We start from the raw sequence: 17219 nt of genomic DNA on the forward strand, positions 1-17219 counted from the left end.
GAAGCTGACCTGCGTTCTGTCTTACACCGTAGGGTTTTCCGCCTTTGGGAGACGGAATGGCGTAACAGCAGGCACAACAAACTGCGTATCATTAAGGAGACTATGAATGTGTGGAAGTCTTCCATGCAGACCTCTCGCAGGGAATCAGTTGTCCTCTGCCGGCTCCGCATTGGCCGTACGTGGCTAACGCATGGTTACCTACTGCGTCGCGAGGACCCATCTCAGTGTCGCAGTGGCTCCCAAATGACAGTAGTCCACCTCTTGCTGGACTGCCCACTTTTAGCCGCTCTGTGGCAGACTTTAAACTTTCCCAGCACCCTGCCTTCGGTGTTTGGCGACGATGCCTCCGCAGCAGCTTTAGTTTTACGTTTTATCTGTGAGAGTGGGTTTCATACTTCTATGTAGGTTTTGTCGCATGTCCTTTGTTCCTCCATGTTCTCCACCTTAGTGCATTTAGGGTGGAGGTTTCAATGTGTTACAGAGTGGCTGGCTTCCCTTTTTATTCTCATGGTTGGCCAGCCACTGTAATCTGCTTTCATGTTTTAGTCCCCTCTGTTTCTAGCGTCTGTCTGTTGTTTTCTTGTCCCCTTTTGTTCCTTTTAGTATTCGTTGCCTTCCCTTCGTTCTTGTGGCTTTTCCTTTCTTACCGTTTTGCGTTATATGTTTCGTCCTTTTTATTCTCACCCTTATGGTATTGTTTTATTAGGAACAAGGGACCGATAACCTCGTAGTTTGGTCCCTTCTCTCTCTTTAAACCAACCAACCACCGAAAATATTAGGATTAGGAGTTCAATAACATAATAAGTAAGGAACAACAGCAAGGTAGACAGGTAAATTTCCCAAATAACTTGTGTTATTAAAAAATTAAAATTTTTATCGTGGTTACCTAACCACAGCTCTTTCACATACTCGTTACAAGTCCTCAGTTCCTTTCAAACAACTACATGTATGATACATGGCCGGCCGAAGTGGCCGTGCGGTTAAAGGCGCTGCAGTCTGGAACCGCAAGACCGCTACGGTCGCAGGTTCGAATCCTGCCTCGGGCATGGATGTTTGTGATGTCCTTAGGTTAGTTAGGTTTAACTAGTTCTAAGTTCTAGGGGACTAATGACCTCAGAAGTTGAGTCCCATAGTGCTCAGAGCCATTTTTTTATGATACATGTCACGTAAACATTAGAAGCAAATATATTTGCAACACAAAGAACAGATAATGAATGCAATCTTCGCCCAACTACATCGTTCATTCCGACAATTTGACGGAAAACAAATGTGGTTTACATTTAAAAATATTCCTTTTTGGAAATGGATTTTAATGCGTACTACACATATAATGACATCGCCTGAATAATGGGTGCTGAAAGCTGATAATGATTCATGCTAAGTATCGTTGTTGCAACCGAACGGTTATGGGATTTCCGTTGGGTTTCCGGAAACTATTCGCAATTCTGAAACCTCCAAATGAAGTTCTGCACCGCTCCACGTTGCAAACAAGCATCTCGCTGTCGGCTGTCTCCGGTCCCTCGTGACGAATTCGCAGCAGTGTTAAACGGAACTGTTTTCATACGAGACTTGAAGATTTGATTCTTCACTCAACCAAGCCGTTTGAGAAATTTGCCTGTCTTGTTATTCTTCCATATTCATTACCTTATTAACCATCCTGCTCCTATCAAAGTGCATATGGAAAAAATACATATAAAATAAACTGCTAAATGCATCGAACACAGGCCTTCTGCTCGCTAGTCAGATTCTTTGGCCGCTAGGCCGGCCGCGCTTTCGTTGAAGAGCCTTCACGTTTTGGGAACGTAACGGGCACATTTCTATGAAAGTATTCTCTTTCTGACCCCAGTATGACGTGGAAGAATGCACAATTTTAAACTGTCTTTAGAGCCTGTAAATTTTGAGTCGATTGCTCTTCATGAACGTTAGAGGTGATTTTCTCTAAAGCGGAGAGGTGATGAACCAAATTTTGTTAGAGTCTTTCATTTCAGGTTGTACACAAGCGATATGCCAAGTACGATCCCAGTCGGTTGCCGTGTTTGAGGCTTTCCCCTTGTTAGTGGAGAACGGGAAGAACTGAACAAGTTCGCTCCTCTGCACACTGAAACCCATGAGCCTGCCGGGTATCCCCCAGCTGTTGGGGTATCCCCTGTGTAGACGGAAAAATGAAATCAGGTACAACGATTAACGTGGCTTCAATTTAACAGTGGATTCAAGGTGATGGTGGACGAAATGGTACTCTGGTGCTCAATCGGTGGTGTAAAGTTGGTTCGAGGCGTATGTCTTGTTGTGTAACCAAATATCAAGACAGTTACAACATGTCACCTACCGCTCAATTTGCAAGAAATGACATATTACATGTGTTATACGTATATGACGTCAAGTATTCGTATGATTATTGTAGTGGACTGACAAGGCAGCCAGTCCACAGAGACGGGTAGCCGAAAGGGCACACGTACACACACGCCGACTGGCGCGAAGTCTGGAACAGGATACGTGATGAATGTGATAAAGAAAAGAACGTAGCTACTAGAACACTTAACTTTTATATCGTCCTTTGGTATACAGCATTCTTGATGATACAAGTGAGACTCTTTAGATTCATGAAGTAACTAATGGCGCCTTGCTAGGTCGTAGCCATGGACTTAGCTGAAGGCTATTCTAACTGTCTCTCGGCAGATGAGAGAAAGGCTTCATCAGTGTAGTCGCTAGCAAAGTCGTCGTACAACTGGGGCGAGTGCTAGTCCGTCTCTCTAGACCTGCCGTGTGGTGGCGCTCGGTCTGCGATCACACAGTGGCGACACGCGGGTCCGACATGTACTAATGGACCGCGGCCGATTTAAAGCTACCACCTAGCAAGTGTGGTGTCTAGCGGTGACACCACAATTATTGTTAGTGTTATTTGTGTGATTGTAAAGTTTCAGTTGTGTTTTTAAAAGATTCTTTTGTATCTGTTTCATGTCGAAGGAGAACGCCGTAACAGACATCGGCCGTATCTTCGGCGCGGCCACCAAGCGGAAGGCTGGCCACTGTTGCACACCAAGCGAAGGCCATCACGCTGCGACAAGATTCTGTCGGCGTGTGTCACGGCGCTCTGATTTACATAAGATGAAATGAATTTAACTATTCACAACAAAAATAATGATGGTCGATCAATGATGCATTGGAAATTGTAATGATGATTGGTTAGTTCTTGTATTGACGTCATACGACTAACATCAATGTTAACATAATGCTTATGGTGTAATAAAATGCGTCGGTGGACGTGAGAATTTATTTACTTAACCATCATGCGTTTTCTAAAGTGAATGCATATCTGAAATAATAATAATTTGAATCTGACTGCATGACGTTATTGATTTTTTTTTGTGATCAAGTATTATTGAAAATTTTGAAGTTCTTGACGTCTGAAGTGAATCGGCGGTCGATAGTTAAAACCTAGAGTAGAGATAACACCCCAACTACAAATCTTTGTGAAGGCGCGAAACTTTTGTGGAACGGGTGATATGCAAAATGACTGAAGTTTCTCTATACATCCGAGCTTGCATGGTAAAAATTTACTTACGGCAACGACGGCGTAGTATGTCAATGTTGCGACTGGCTGTGAAGTAAATAATTAATGCTTTTCCTACTGTGTGATTGACAGATTCTTGTATGTACCCTCGTGCGCTCGAAATGAAGTCCCATGCTTCTTGACAGAGAATAGGGGACGATGAGGGAGACCCGCATCGCCGTACGAGGCAAGGTCATAATGGAAGTGGTTTGCCGTTGCCTTCCTCATGGATGGCAATAGGGATGAATGATGACGGCGACAGAACAACACCCAGTCATCTCGGGGCAGGCGAAAATCCCTGACACGCCGAGAATCGAACCCGTGAACCGCGCTCGGGAAGCAAGAACGCTACGGCGAGACCACGAGCTACGCTCGTCCGCTCAGTAAATTAGTATTATCCTTGTAAAGCGAATATTTCAGCGGTCATTGCCAACATCTGCACACTACGCCGCCGCTGCCGTAAATAAAATTTAAGCTACGTGGTAACTGACTGAAGTAATTCAAATCCGTTGTGGTGCTCCCCTCTGGAAAGAAAGTCAGTAACGGTCAGGCTGAGTTATTATATGTACCTGATTAAAAGTTTTCGTCCACTGGGTGTACGTACAATGTTTACTGATGCTGTATGTTTAAATAACATAAAAAGAGACGTGGCACCACAGTTAGGTTTTGATACGCAGTTTTCTCAAAACTTCAGTGTTGATATTGTGTTGGATGTAGTTCATCACACACACGACCTAAACTGATTGATTAAATGGGGAATTTTGTGACGGCTCCCAAACCCAAGGTCCTCGGCGGTACTTTTGGGGCAGCCACCACAAATTGTATGAAGAGTGGGTACTGACCAGGATGTAGCTATGTCTGTTGGCCGAAAAATAATTAATGACAAGAATAGCGCCAGCTAGAATGAAGAGATAACTTATCTTTATTTCTGACGAAACGTGCACCAGCAATACAAACAAGTCCAAGTAATCCGTGTACTGAGCCTAGTCGAATACAATAAGCAAATATCACACTGCAATGGCTCCGCTATAAACTCCACGAAAGGCTAGCAATAGACAATCGACAGTAGACTGTCCAGCGCTCCTCCTTATATGCAAAAGGCAGAGGGCGCTGCGGACCCGAGCTCAGCCAGGGCGCGACCTCTTCCGTCGCCGGTAACGCCCTGAGACGCCGACGGCCGCGACAGGAACTGTGGCCAGCGATGTCACGGTCAAGGGCGCGTGCGCGAGTTGGTTGGGTCCGTGGATACAACAGGGAATCCATCCATTTCAGGAGTATGTCTCCTTCTTGATCTTAATTATATACAGAGTGCGACACAAGTCCGTTATCCGAAAATGCACTACAGTGTTTTGTATGTTTAAAAGTTTATGCAAAGTAATTTGTCCTACTCAGACTGCTACGAGTGCCCTGCATTGTTATCTAGGCATGTAACACATCGTTTAAACACTGATTTACGTATCTTGTCGTATGACTTCCCATTATTATCAAAAATGTTTTCAAATTCTTGTTAAATCAAATTCCATAAATGCTGTAGCTTTAATGGTTTTGTAGCGAAAACGTTGTCTTTCAGTATCTCCCACATTGAAAAATCAGACCGTATGAGGTCCATTGCTCTTGGAGCGGATCGACTTCATTGCACCTCAAAACTGTCATTTAAATATGCACAGACCTATCATTCATAGCGTGGTGGAACTCCGCCTCGCTGCCAAATGACGGTGTTACTTACAGCTTCAAGCACAGGCGTATGTCTAACTAAATACGTTAATAACTTCTCTCAACGTTTCATGACGTGCTTCCACAGTCACAATCGCATCAATAATGTGTAACGTTTTAGCTTTAATTTGGTATGCTGATATCGGGTGCTAATAGTAGAATAAAAGCGGGTTACAAGCTGTGAGCTGTCTGGGGAGAAGTTAACCGTGCGTTTACTAGGCACACTGTTTCAGCAGGTAACTAGTCTAGGTTTACCACATTACCAATCAGACTAACATTGATTATAATCTTTTACAGTCATACAACAACCGGTAATATATATTTATAAACGGGAGAATTTAAATAAAAAGAAAGAATTCAGTTTATATTTGCAAATTTATTTTAAAGATTGTTCATTGAAATTTCAGCATATTATCCGTGAGTTATAACTGAGCTGGTGCCTTATTTACGATTGTGAAAATGTGAGATTGGAATCTTACTGAACACATAAAATATGGAGTCAAGATTGGGAGACTGGATACATCACTGCATTCATAAAACAACACACAAAGAACATTGAAACACATGCAAGAGAAAGTTAATCACTACAAACAGATTCAAATTTTTACCCAAAGAATTTACGTTCGTAGCACAATCCTGTCCGTCATGTAATTACCACACACTGGTATACTAAATTCATATTAACTCTTTGTGAAATCTTCCCAAGAAGAATAGCTGAGGGCTACTTTGATGATTACACCACATGCTTCACGTGGTCAACTTGGTTTACAGAAAGCGTATAACTCCACAGTAATTTTGATAATAAAATAAATTCGATCGAAAAGCAATTGACAAAAGAAAAACCTTGAACTGGTTACTAACGTCTTACTATTAACCTGATGGGTCAAACAGTTATATAAGCACGTGGTACTGGTCTCGCAAAGTACACCCCACGTGGGTTGAACATAAAGAAAAGTTGCTATATTGCAAAATATCGTCAAGACGAGACGTTATAATCACACAAGCATTTGCATTTAAGATTGATCTTAGTTAGAGTTAATGATCAACACGTGGTTCCACTTTACTCATAAAGTAGTGACAAAGCAACAACCGGAAAATAATATGAACTTCACACGAGAATTACACTCCGCTGCAATTTAAGATAGCATTAGATATTTTAGAGCTAAACCTGAAATCACGGTGATTAAATTCTCAGTTAGGCTGAAATTAAGAAATCCATTGTCCTATGGACTTAGCAGACACGCGCTTAGCCGGAGATCTTACCATTTCAGACGCTCGTCACCGCCAGACTGCTACTGCCTACTGCTAGACTGCAACTGTCTACTGCCGGACTGCAACTGCCACTACCGAGCATGCTTCCCTGAGGGTGGCTCACAAAGACAAACGGAAGGGGCCAGAGGGGCAGCTTCCTATACCAACATGACAAGGGACGGACCAGACCATACTAAGAATAGAAACCTCTTTGCTTTTAGGAACCGTAGCTACCTGTTCCAACGTTGGTCCTACTGTTCTCTAGCAGACAGCCTTGTCTGCTACCCTCAAGCATGCAACTACAAACACATTTGATCATTCATCCTCTCACACAGAAGGGAAGGGGGATGACAGTATCTTATCATATACAGTATATAACAGAAAGCGGATGTAGGTTCCGTATGAGACTGTGTGACATGAATTACATATTAGAATTACCTATAAACTGTGCTTTAAAGTGTAGTAGTGTGACAGATTGTTCTTGTTTACGTGTAAAAGTAACACGTTCCACTACTCAGTCTCCTCCCAGATAGTCAGAAACGCCACAGTAAATTTAGGAGAGGAATTTACTCCATAAATGACATCAGATTTAAGAAATTAAGCATGAAAGGAATCCAACAGAGACCTTTCAAATGTAACGTTCGTTCACTGCTTTGCTGCATGTACCAGATCAAACCATACCTCCAGAAACAATTATCTCCTCAATAACACTTTCAGAAGACAAGTACACTCAGTTTTAGTTGTTAAATCTTCCATTTAACATAAAACTTACTGCGTCAGACCACATGATTATTTTGCAAAAGTTAGATTCAGTTTACCTACGGCGACTCACAGAATTCACGTCTTCGGCAATGATCATGTTTACGGCGTAGGCTTCAGACGTAATATTTTTAACATTCTCCTTGAACTTCTGTAGTTGCTTAGATTCTCTTTGTCCAGATTTCTTTGGTGGTTGAATGAAAGTCTTTGCAATGAGATGCAGATTTTCATCAGTAGATAGATAGATTGGGCGGCCATTGGGAGGTATGTCAGCTACAGAATCTGCCACCTCTAACCTGTGATTTGATTTGTAGATAGCTCACCTACATGGTGGCTGTATTTGCACGAAGTTTTCAATGAAAGATTGTCTTTCATCTTAATTACATCCACCACATCCGTTAAGTTGCACAGATGACGCCAAAGCTCAGATTGTCACATGTTAGTAACAAATCATCTCTGATATCACCTCCGAAACAGATTTCACTGTGCAGAGGTTTCGCAATTTTTCAACGTGGTGGAAATTACTTGATTAGTTTGCTGAAGTGTGAATCTGTGCAGGAGTTAACTGACTTACGTCGCACACTGTGTCTCTAAACAAATTTTGTGCTGTGTAGTTAGAAATATATTTTCGGTAGTATTTTGCACACAAATACATAAAAAATAACTTTAAAGCTTCTCATATTGTGATTTACACTACTGGCCATTAAAATTGCTACACCAAGAAGAAATGCAGATGATAAACGGGTATTCATTGGACAAATATATTATACTAGAACTGACATGTGATTACATTTTCACGCAATTTGGGTGCATAGATCCCGAGAAATCAGTACCCAGAACAACCACTCTGGCCCTAATAACGGCCTTGATACGCCTGGGCATTGAGTCAAACAGAGCTTGAATGGCATGTACAGGTACAGCTGCCCAAGCAGCTTCAACACGATACCACAGTGCATCAAAAGTAGCGACTGGCGTATTGTGACGAGTCAGTTGCTCGGCCATCATTGACCACACGTTTTCAGTTGGTGAGATATCTGGAGAATGTGCTGGCCAGGGCAGCAGTCGAACATTTTCTGTATCCAGAAAGGCCCGTACGGGACCTGCAACATGCGGTCGTGCATTATCCTGCTGAAATGTAGGGTTTCGCAGGGATCGAAAGAAGTGTAGAGACACGGATCGTAACACATCTGAAATGTAACGTCCACTGTTCACAGTGCCGTCAATGCGAACAAGAGGTGACCGAGATGTGTAACCAATGGCACCCCATACCATCACGCCGGGTGATACGCCAGTATGGCGACTTTTTTTTGTGGTTTTAGGACGCACAACTACATTGATCATTAGCGCCCAGACTAAGTTATGAATTCACTGCGAGGCACAAGGTTAAAACAGCTACTAAACAGGACAACACTATAAAAGGCACATTAACAGGCAAGGGATTAAAAGAAAACAGCATAATGAAATGTCCTTAGACAGGTTTGTCGAGTGGATAAAACGAAGAACGCGAGCAGCTGCTCCTGGGTCATCCGCTAAAATTGAATCCAGAGTACATGGCAGGGCAAGATCAATGCGCAGTGTATTAAAATTCGGACAGGACGTTAAAATGTGGCGTACCATCAGCAACTGCCCACATGGGCAGAGCAGCGCCGGCGCAGCCGTCAGCAGATGGCGATGGCTGAACCGGCAGTGTCCAATTCGTAACCGGGCCAAAACGACCTCCTCCCGCCGAGAAGGACGTGAAGAGGTCGTCCAAGCCGTGGGGAGAGGTTTCAAGGCCCGAAGCTTGTTTTCAGTAAGTGTATCCCAATCGGCATGCCACAGCGATAAAATGCGCTGACAAATTACTCTGCTAAAATCAGATGAAGGCACACAACAAGAAGCTGTCCGAGGCTGGAGGACCGCAGCCTTGGCCGCGGCATCTGCAGCCTCGTTCGCAGGGATACCGACATGGCCAGGAACCCACATAAAGGTAACCGGAGAACCGTCGTCCGCCAGCTGCTGAAGAGAGCGTTGGATCCGGTGCACGAAAGGGTGAACTGGATACGGATCACTGAGGCTCTGGATGGCGCTCAGAGAATCAGAGTAGAGGACATAAGCAGAATGTCGGTGGTGGCGGATGTAAAGAACAGCCTGATAGAGGGCAAATAGCTCAGCTGTGAAGACCGAACAATGGCCATGGCGCCAGTATTTCAAACTGTGTGCCCGACAATAAAAGAAAAACCGACACCGTCATTGGTCTTAGAGCCATCTGTATAAATGAAGGTCATATTAATGAACTTCGAACGAAGTTCGATAAAACGGGAGTGGTAGACTGAACCGGGGGTAACCTCCTTTGGGAGCGAGCAGAGGTCAAGGTGAACGCGAACCTGAGCCTGGAGCCAGGGTGGCGTTTGGCTCTCGCCCACTCGAAAGGTTGCCGGGAGTGAAAAATCAAGGTGCTGAAGGAGGCGACGAAAGCGAACTCCAGGGGGTAGCAGGGCAGATACATACAACCCGTATTGACGGTCGAGAGAGTCATCAAAAAAGGAACGATAAGACGGGTAGTCGGACGTTGAAAATAGCCGACAGGCATACCGACAAAGCAGTACATCGCGCCGGAAGGTTAGTGGCAATTCACCGGCTTCAGCATGAAGACTCTCGACGGAACTAGTATAGAACGCTCCGATCGCAAGACGTAACCCCCAATGTTGTATAGAGTTAAGGCGGCGTAAAATGGACGGCCGTGCAGAGAAGTATACAAAGCTCCCATAATCCAGCTTTGAGCGGACGATCGACCGATATAGGCGAAGTAGGACGGTTCGATCCGCTCCCCACGACGTGCCGCTGAGAACACGGAGGACATTTAAGGAACGGGTACAACGGGCAGCCAAATATGACATGTGGAGACCAGCTAGGTTTCCTGTCAAATGTAAGACCTAAAAATTTTGTTGTCTCCACGAATGGGAGAGCAACGGGACCGAGATGTAAGGACGGTGGGAGAAACTCTTTGTAGCACCAGAAGTTAATACAGACCGTCTTCTCGCAGAAAAACGGAAGCCATTGGCGACACTCCTGGAGTAAAGACGGTCAAGACAACGCTGAAGGCAGCGCTCCAGGAAACATGTACGCTGCGCGCTGCAATAAATGTTAAAATCGTCCACGAAAAGGGAGCCTAATACATGAACTGGGAGGCAATCCATTATTCGATTGATCGCTATGGCGAAGAGAGCGACGCTCAAAACTGAGCCCTGTGGCACCCCATTCTGCTGGCGAAAGGCATCGGACAGTACAGAACCCACACGTACCCTGAACTGTCGATCCATTAAAAAGGCACGAATAAAAAGAGGGAGGCGACCGCGAAGGCCCCGTGTGTGCATGGTGTGGAGAATGCGCGCCCTCCAACAGGTGTCGTAAGCCTTCTCCAAATCAAAGAACACAGCCACGGTCTGGCGCTTCCGCAAGAAGTTATTCATACTGAAGGTCGACAAGGTAACCAGATGGTCAACAGCAGAGCGGCACCTACGAAATCCACATTGTACATTGGTAAGTAGGCGTCGAGATTCGAGCAGCCAAACCAAACGATAGTTAACCATTCGTTCCATCACCTTACAGACACAGCTGGTAAGGGAAATGGGTCGATAACTGGAAGGCAAGTGCTTGTCCTTCCCCGGCGTAGGAATCGGGACAACTATAGATCCGCGCCAGCATGTGGGAACATGACCCTCAATCCAGATGCGATTATAAGTACGAAGATGAAAACCTTTACCCGCCGGAGGAAGGTTCTTCAGCATCTGAATATGAATAGAATCAGGCCCCGGAGTGGAGGACCATGACCGGGCAAGTGCATTTTCGAGTTCCCGCGTGGTGAATGGGGCATTATAACTTTAGGCGGCCTTGCCTCCTCTGCCTGTTTTCGGGGAGGAAGGCAGGGTGGTAATGAGCGCAGCTCGAAACCTCTGCGAAAAATCGGCCGAAGGCATTGGAGACATCCTCATGGGCCACAAGGGCGTCATTCGCGACATTCAAGCCAGAAACGGTGAGTGGACCTTAGTGCCAGATAGCCGGCGCAGTGGCTAACCCAGACAACAGAAGGAGGAGTAACATTGTTGAAGGTGCTTGTGAAAGCAGCCCAGATGGCTTTCTTGCTTTCTTTAATAACACGACGACACTGCGCACGTAATCGTTTATAATTGATACAATTCGCCACCGTAGGGTAGCGTTTAAAGGTGCGTAAAGCACGTCGACGAGAACGTAAAGCGTCTCTACATGCTGCGGTCCACCAGGGGACCGGTATGCGACGTGGAGAAGAAGTAGTGTGAGGGATGGAATATTCAGCAGTAGTGAGAATGACTTCCGTGAGGTGTGCGACCTGACTATCGCAGCTTGCGAAGGTTTGATCCTGAAAAGTCGCCCTGGAAGAGAAGAGCCCCCAGTCTGCTTTGGAGATGTTCCCACTAGTTAAGCATGGAGATGGGGTATGATGCAGGAGATGGATAACACAAGGAAGTGGTCGCTCGTATACGTATCAGAAAGTGCGTACCACTCAAACCGGCGTGCAAGGTGGGTAGTACATATAGAGAGGTCTAAATGGGAATAGGCCTGAGTTGTGTCCGAAAGAAAAGTAGGGGCGCCAGTATTGAGGCAGACAAGATTGAGCTGGTTGAAAAGGTCTGCTAAGAGGGAGCCCCTCGGGCAGTATACTGGAGAGCCCCAAAGGGGATGGTGGGCATTGAAGTCTCCAGTCAACAAAAATGGTGCAGGTAGCTGAGCAATAATTTGCATCATGTCTGCCCTAGTAACGGCAGACGACGATGGAGTGTAAACGGTACAAATGGAATATGTAAAAGTGGGGAGACTAAGTCGAACGACAACTGCCTGCAGGTCGGTGTGCAATGTGATGGGATCGTAGTAGATATCATCCCGGACCAGCAACATAACCCCTCCATGAGCCGGAATACCTGCCACAGGGGGTAGGTCAAAACGCACAGAGGCATAGTGTGCCAAGTATGGCGATGACGAATACACGCTTCCAATGAGCGTTCACCGAATGTCGCCAAACACGGATGCGACCATCATGATGCTGTAAACGGAACCTGGATTCATTCGAAAAAAATGACGTTTTGCCATTAGTGCACCTAGGATCGTCGAGTACATCATCGCAGGGGCTCCTGTCTGCGACGCAGCGTCAAGGGTAACCACAGCCATGGTTTCAGAGCTGAAAGTCCATGCTGCTGCAAACGCCGTCGAACTGCTGGTGCAGATGGTTGTTGTCTTGCAAACGTCCCCATGTGTTGACTCAGGGATCGAGATGTGGCTGCACTATCCGTTACAGCCATGCGGATAAGATGCCTGTCATCTCGACTGCTTACGAGGCCGTTGGGATCCAGCACGGCGTTCCGTATTACCCTCCTGAACGCACCGATTCCATATTCTGCTAACAGTCATTGGATCTCGACCAACGCGAGCAGCAATGTCGCGATATGACAAACCGCAATCGCAATAGGCTACAATCCGACCTTTATCAAAGTCGGAAACGTGATGATACGCATTTCTCCTCCTTACACGAGGCATCACAACAACGTTTCACCAGGCAACGCCGGTCAGCTGCTGTTTGTGTATGAGAAATCGGTTGGAAACTTTCCTCATGTCAGCGCGTTGTAGGTGTCGCCACCGGCGCCAACCTTGTGTGAATTCTCTGGAAAGCTAATCATTTGCATATCACAGCGTCTTCTTCCTGTCGGTTAAATTTCGCGTCTGTAGTGCGTCATCTTTGTGGTGTAGCAATTTTAATTTCCTGTAGTGTATTTAACAAGACAAAACTTTTAACAAACCATTAAATATATGGGGCATTACATACAATACAATCTTATTGTTCATATGCTTTGTAGTTTTGGGATACTTAATGCTTGGTTTTTAAAGTTTTTTGTAACATTGCTGACAGCTGAACTGGTATCAAGTTAAATGCCCGTTTATACGCGAAGGCAGACTTTGCTCAAAATATAAAATCCTTTTTTTTTTCTTCAGAATATTGTCTGTTGCCAAGTTACAGATGAGAAATATTTTTTAAATTGAATCTTCACATTTGTTTCTGGCCTCCAAAAGAATTGGAGCAGTAGTTCGTTATCGGCATGCACTGAATATACAACAAAAACTTGTTATTTAAAATACGCATGAAAAACCTCACGATTAGAGAAGCAATTCTTTAATGGTTTTGTCGCAAGAGCATTCCGAGAAATTCAGTTTATTTTCCAATGTTACCAGTTACGTGGTGTTCATCTTTTCTTCCCTGTTCCATGACAGGCGGCGTCACCATAACGAAGTCTTTGTTCATTGCACATCACTACACTGCCTCCTGAACACCATACGAGCGCTGAAAGCACCGGACTCTGCATCGGTGAAGCGCTGGAGTGCGCGGTCCCCACCAGAGAAACCAGTAGCAGTGACTTCCACCGAGTTCAAAATCTCTCAGTGTCTTGTAAACTGTGGTCTTCAGTCGAATACCGGTGAATTTTGGGGACCTCATTGGTCAATCCGACGGCGACGCATCCAGCTCAGAGAAAAACAATAAACCGAGGAATTATTAGTGGGGCTGCACTTGAGATTTGGCGGGGCGACGCTGTCAGCCGTCGGGGACAATGAGGTCCCGGGTCAGAACACGAAAACACGAAGAAATGCAAAAGTTTATAAATTATAGAGGTCGTAAAACGACCACACTGTGGTCGGCCGCGCACTGCTCTTCAGCCACTGCTCCACGGACAGCTCGGCAGCGCAGAGTCGCAGTGTGACGTCGTGGCAGTGGCGGCGCTGGCGGCTCTACACCTCCCGCAGCGCCAGACGCCGGTGTGTTCAAAATGTGTGTGAAACCATATGGGACTTAACTGCTAAGGTCATCAGTCACTAAGCTTACACACTACTTAACCTAAACTATCCTAAGGACATGCACACACACCCGTACCCGAGGGAGGACTCGAACCTCCGCCGGGACCAGCCGCACAGTCCATGACTGAAGCACCAGTAGACCGCTCGGCTAATCCCCCGCGGCGCCGGTGTGTCCTCCGCGCGTAATTGTGGGAAGAGCGGGCGGGCGGCTGCCAACTCGACGCACTTCTGGGGCTGGTCTCTATCTGCATCTGGAGTTCAGATAGGAGAGACTCGTGACTGGTCTGCGTCTCTTCTCACTCTCTCTCTTTCTCTCTCTCTCTCTCTCTCGCTAACACACACAAACACACACACACACACACACACACACACACACACACACGCACGCACATTATTTAAACGGTACGTGAACTAAACTGTGTGGCCAAAAGTTATGCGAACGGTTATCCTATTTAAAGATGTGCTGTGTTGGTTGTTCTTGTTGTGGTCTTCAGTTCTGGTTTGATGCAGCTCTCCATGCTACTCTATCCTGTGCAAGGTTCTTCATCTCCCAGTACCACTGCAACCTACATCCTTCTGAATCTGTTTAGTGTATTCATCTCTTGGTCTCCCTCTACGATTTTTACTCTCCACGCTGCCCTCCAGTACTAAATTGGTAATCCCTTGATGCCTCAGAATATGTCCTACCAACCGATCCCTTCTTCTAGTCAAGTTGTGCTACGAACTTCTCTCCTCCCCAATCCTATTCAATACCTCCTCATTAGTTATGCGATCTACCCATCTAATCTTCAGCATTCTTCTGTTGCACCACATTTCGAAAGCTTCTCTTCTTGTCCAAACTATTTATAGTCCACATTTCACTTCCATACATGGCTACACTCCATACAAATACTTTCACAAACGACTTCCTGACACTTAAATCTATACTCGATGTTAACAAATTCCTCTTCTTCAGAAACGCTTACCTTGCCATTGCCATTCTACATTTTATATCCCCTGTACTTCGATCATCATCAGTTATTTTGCTCCCCAAGTAGCAAAACTCCTTTTCTACTTTAAGTGTCTCATTTCCCAATCTAATTCCCTCAGCATCACCCGACTTAATTCGACTACATTCCATTATACTTGTTTTGCTTTTATTGATGTTCATCTTATATCCTCCTTTCAAGACACTGTCCATTCCGTTCAGCTGTCTCTGACAGAATTACAATGTCATCGGCAAACCTCAAAGTTTTAATTTCTTCTCCATGAATTTTAATACCTACTCCGAATTTTTCTTTCGTTTCCTTCACTGCTTGCTCAATATAAAGATTGAATAACATCGGGGAGAGGCTACAACTGTGGTGTCACCACCAGACACCACACTTGCTAGGTTGTAGCCTTTAAATCGGGCGCGGTCCGTTAGTATACGTCGGACCCGCGTGTCGCCACTATCAGTGATTTCAGACCGAGCGCCGCCACACGGCAGGTCTAGAGAGACTTCCTAGCACTCGCCCCAGTTGTACAATCGACTTTGCTAGCGATGGTTCACTGACAAAATACGCTCTCATTTGCCGAGACGATAGTTTAGCATAGCCTTCAGCTACATCATTTGCTACGACCTAGCAAGGCGCCATTATCAGTTACTATTGATATTGTGAATCATGTACCGTCCTGACCGACGTTCACCATTAATGGATTAAAGTTAAGTATTCCACCAGTTACGTCCTTTTTTCTAAATTCTAATTTCCTTGTCATGTTCCAGACCTCACGCCAGCCTGCGTGAGCTAAAACGCGTGCCTTTCGGCCTCCTCTAGTAACACGGTGTTGGCTCTCCTGCCAACCAAAACATTTGGCGACGAGGCAACACCGCGTTCTTCTCTAAACTGCCCTGATTTACTTGTGTAATGCCTTCGCCACAATCTCCAGATGTACTGTCCGAATTTTATCACTTACAGAATTAGCAGACGCAGGCCTTACTGGATGCCCTTGGACAGCTCGTCCAGGGTCAACGTGCGATGCAAAACGATGCGGCAGCCGCCGCTCCACCGCTAATGCAGCCACAGCACGCTGTTGCACCAACTTTTCGACCTTTTGATGCAGCACTGGAAAGCTGGACGGGGAGGTCACGCCAACTTGGATTCCATCTCGCCGCCTACAGAATTCAAGGTAACGAGCAGCAGCCTTTTTTGTTACCTTCGGTCGGCGAACAAACGTACCGTGTGATAGTCAATTTATTTCCCCGACGTGATGTAGCAACTCTGTCCTACGACCAAATTTTATCTGGATTAGATGCATATTTCAAAGAATGAGTCAATGTAGTTGCGAAAAGGTGTAGCTTCTTTCGTACAAAACGTACGGCAGGTCAGACTAATCGGGAGTGGGTTGCAACCTTGCAAGACCTTACTAGGGTTTGTGCTTTTGAGTGTCAATGTGGGCTCCCTTATTCACATACTATGGTACGTGATGCAATTGCACAGAACGTTTCTGATGTTCGTATAAGGGAACAGATTTTGAAACTAGTCAATCCCTCCCTTCAACAAGTGATGGACATATTGGATCGGCAGGACACACTTGACTTTGCTCAGGAATCATTTGAAACTTCACCAACTGTGTGTCAGGTTAACCAGCCCGCCGGGCGAGCTGCACAGAGCAGTAAACAGCCCTCGCGCCCGGCCGCACCGCTGCCGCCAGGCTCTCAGCCACGTGTTCCTTGCGGGCACGCAAATGCAGTGCTGAAATCATGCCTGCTGCCGGCCTGAGTGGCCGAGCGGTTAAAGGCGCTACAGTCTGGAACCGCACGACCGCTACGGTCGCAGGTTCGAATCCTGCCTCGGGCATGGATGTGTGTGATGTCCTTAGGTTAGTTAGGTTTAAGTAGTTCTAAGTTCTAGGGGACTTATGACCACAGCAGTTGAGTCCCATAGTGCTCAGAGCCATTTGAACCATTTGAACAAATCATGCCTGCGGTGTGCTACTAGACATTCGCATGAGCATTGCCCGTCACGCCAGGCTATTTGCTTTTTCTGTAATAAAAAAGGACATGTTCAGGGTGTTTGCCAGAAAAAGCTCAGATCGGAAACTCACAACAATTCCAGGCCCTTTCCTT

General features: G+C 45.7%; 1 non-coding gene across 1 annotated transcript; it reads left to right on the forward strand.

Annotated features, from left to right (window-relative positions):
• Nucleotides 1-16866: 16866 nt before the first annotated feature.
• On the forward strand, nt 16867-16950 carry Trnas-gga (transfer RNA serine (anticodon GGA)). Its single transcript is given in 2 exon segments — nt 16867-16906; nt 16916-16950. It is a non-coding gene; the product is annotated as a tRNA-Ser (tRNA).
• The last annotated feature ends 269 nt before the right edge of the window (nt 16951-17219 follow it).

The sequence above is a fragment of the Schistocerca nitens genome, chromosome 8 (assembly GCF_023898315.1).
Source record: "Schistocerca nitens isolate TAMUIC-IGC-003100 chromosome 8, iqSchNite1.1, whole genome shotgun sequence".
In the NCBI taxonomy this organism is placed as follows: domain Eukaryota; kingdom Metazoa; phylum Arthropoda; class Insecta; order Orthoptera; family Acrididae; genus Schistocerca; species Schistocerca nitens.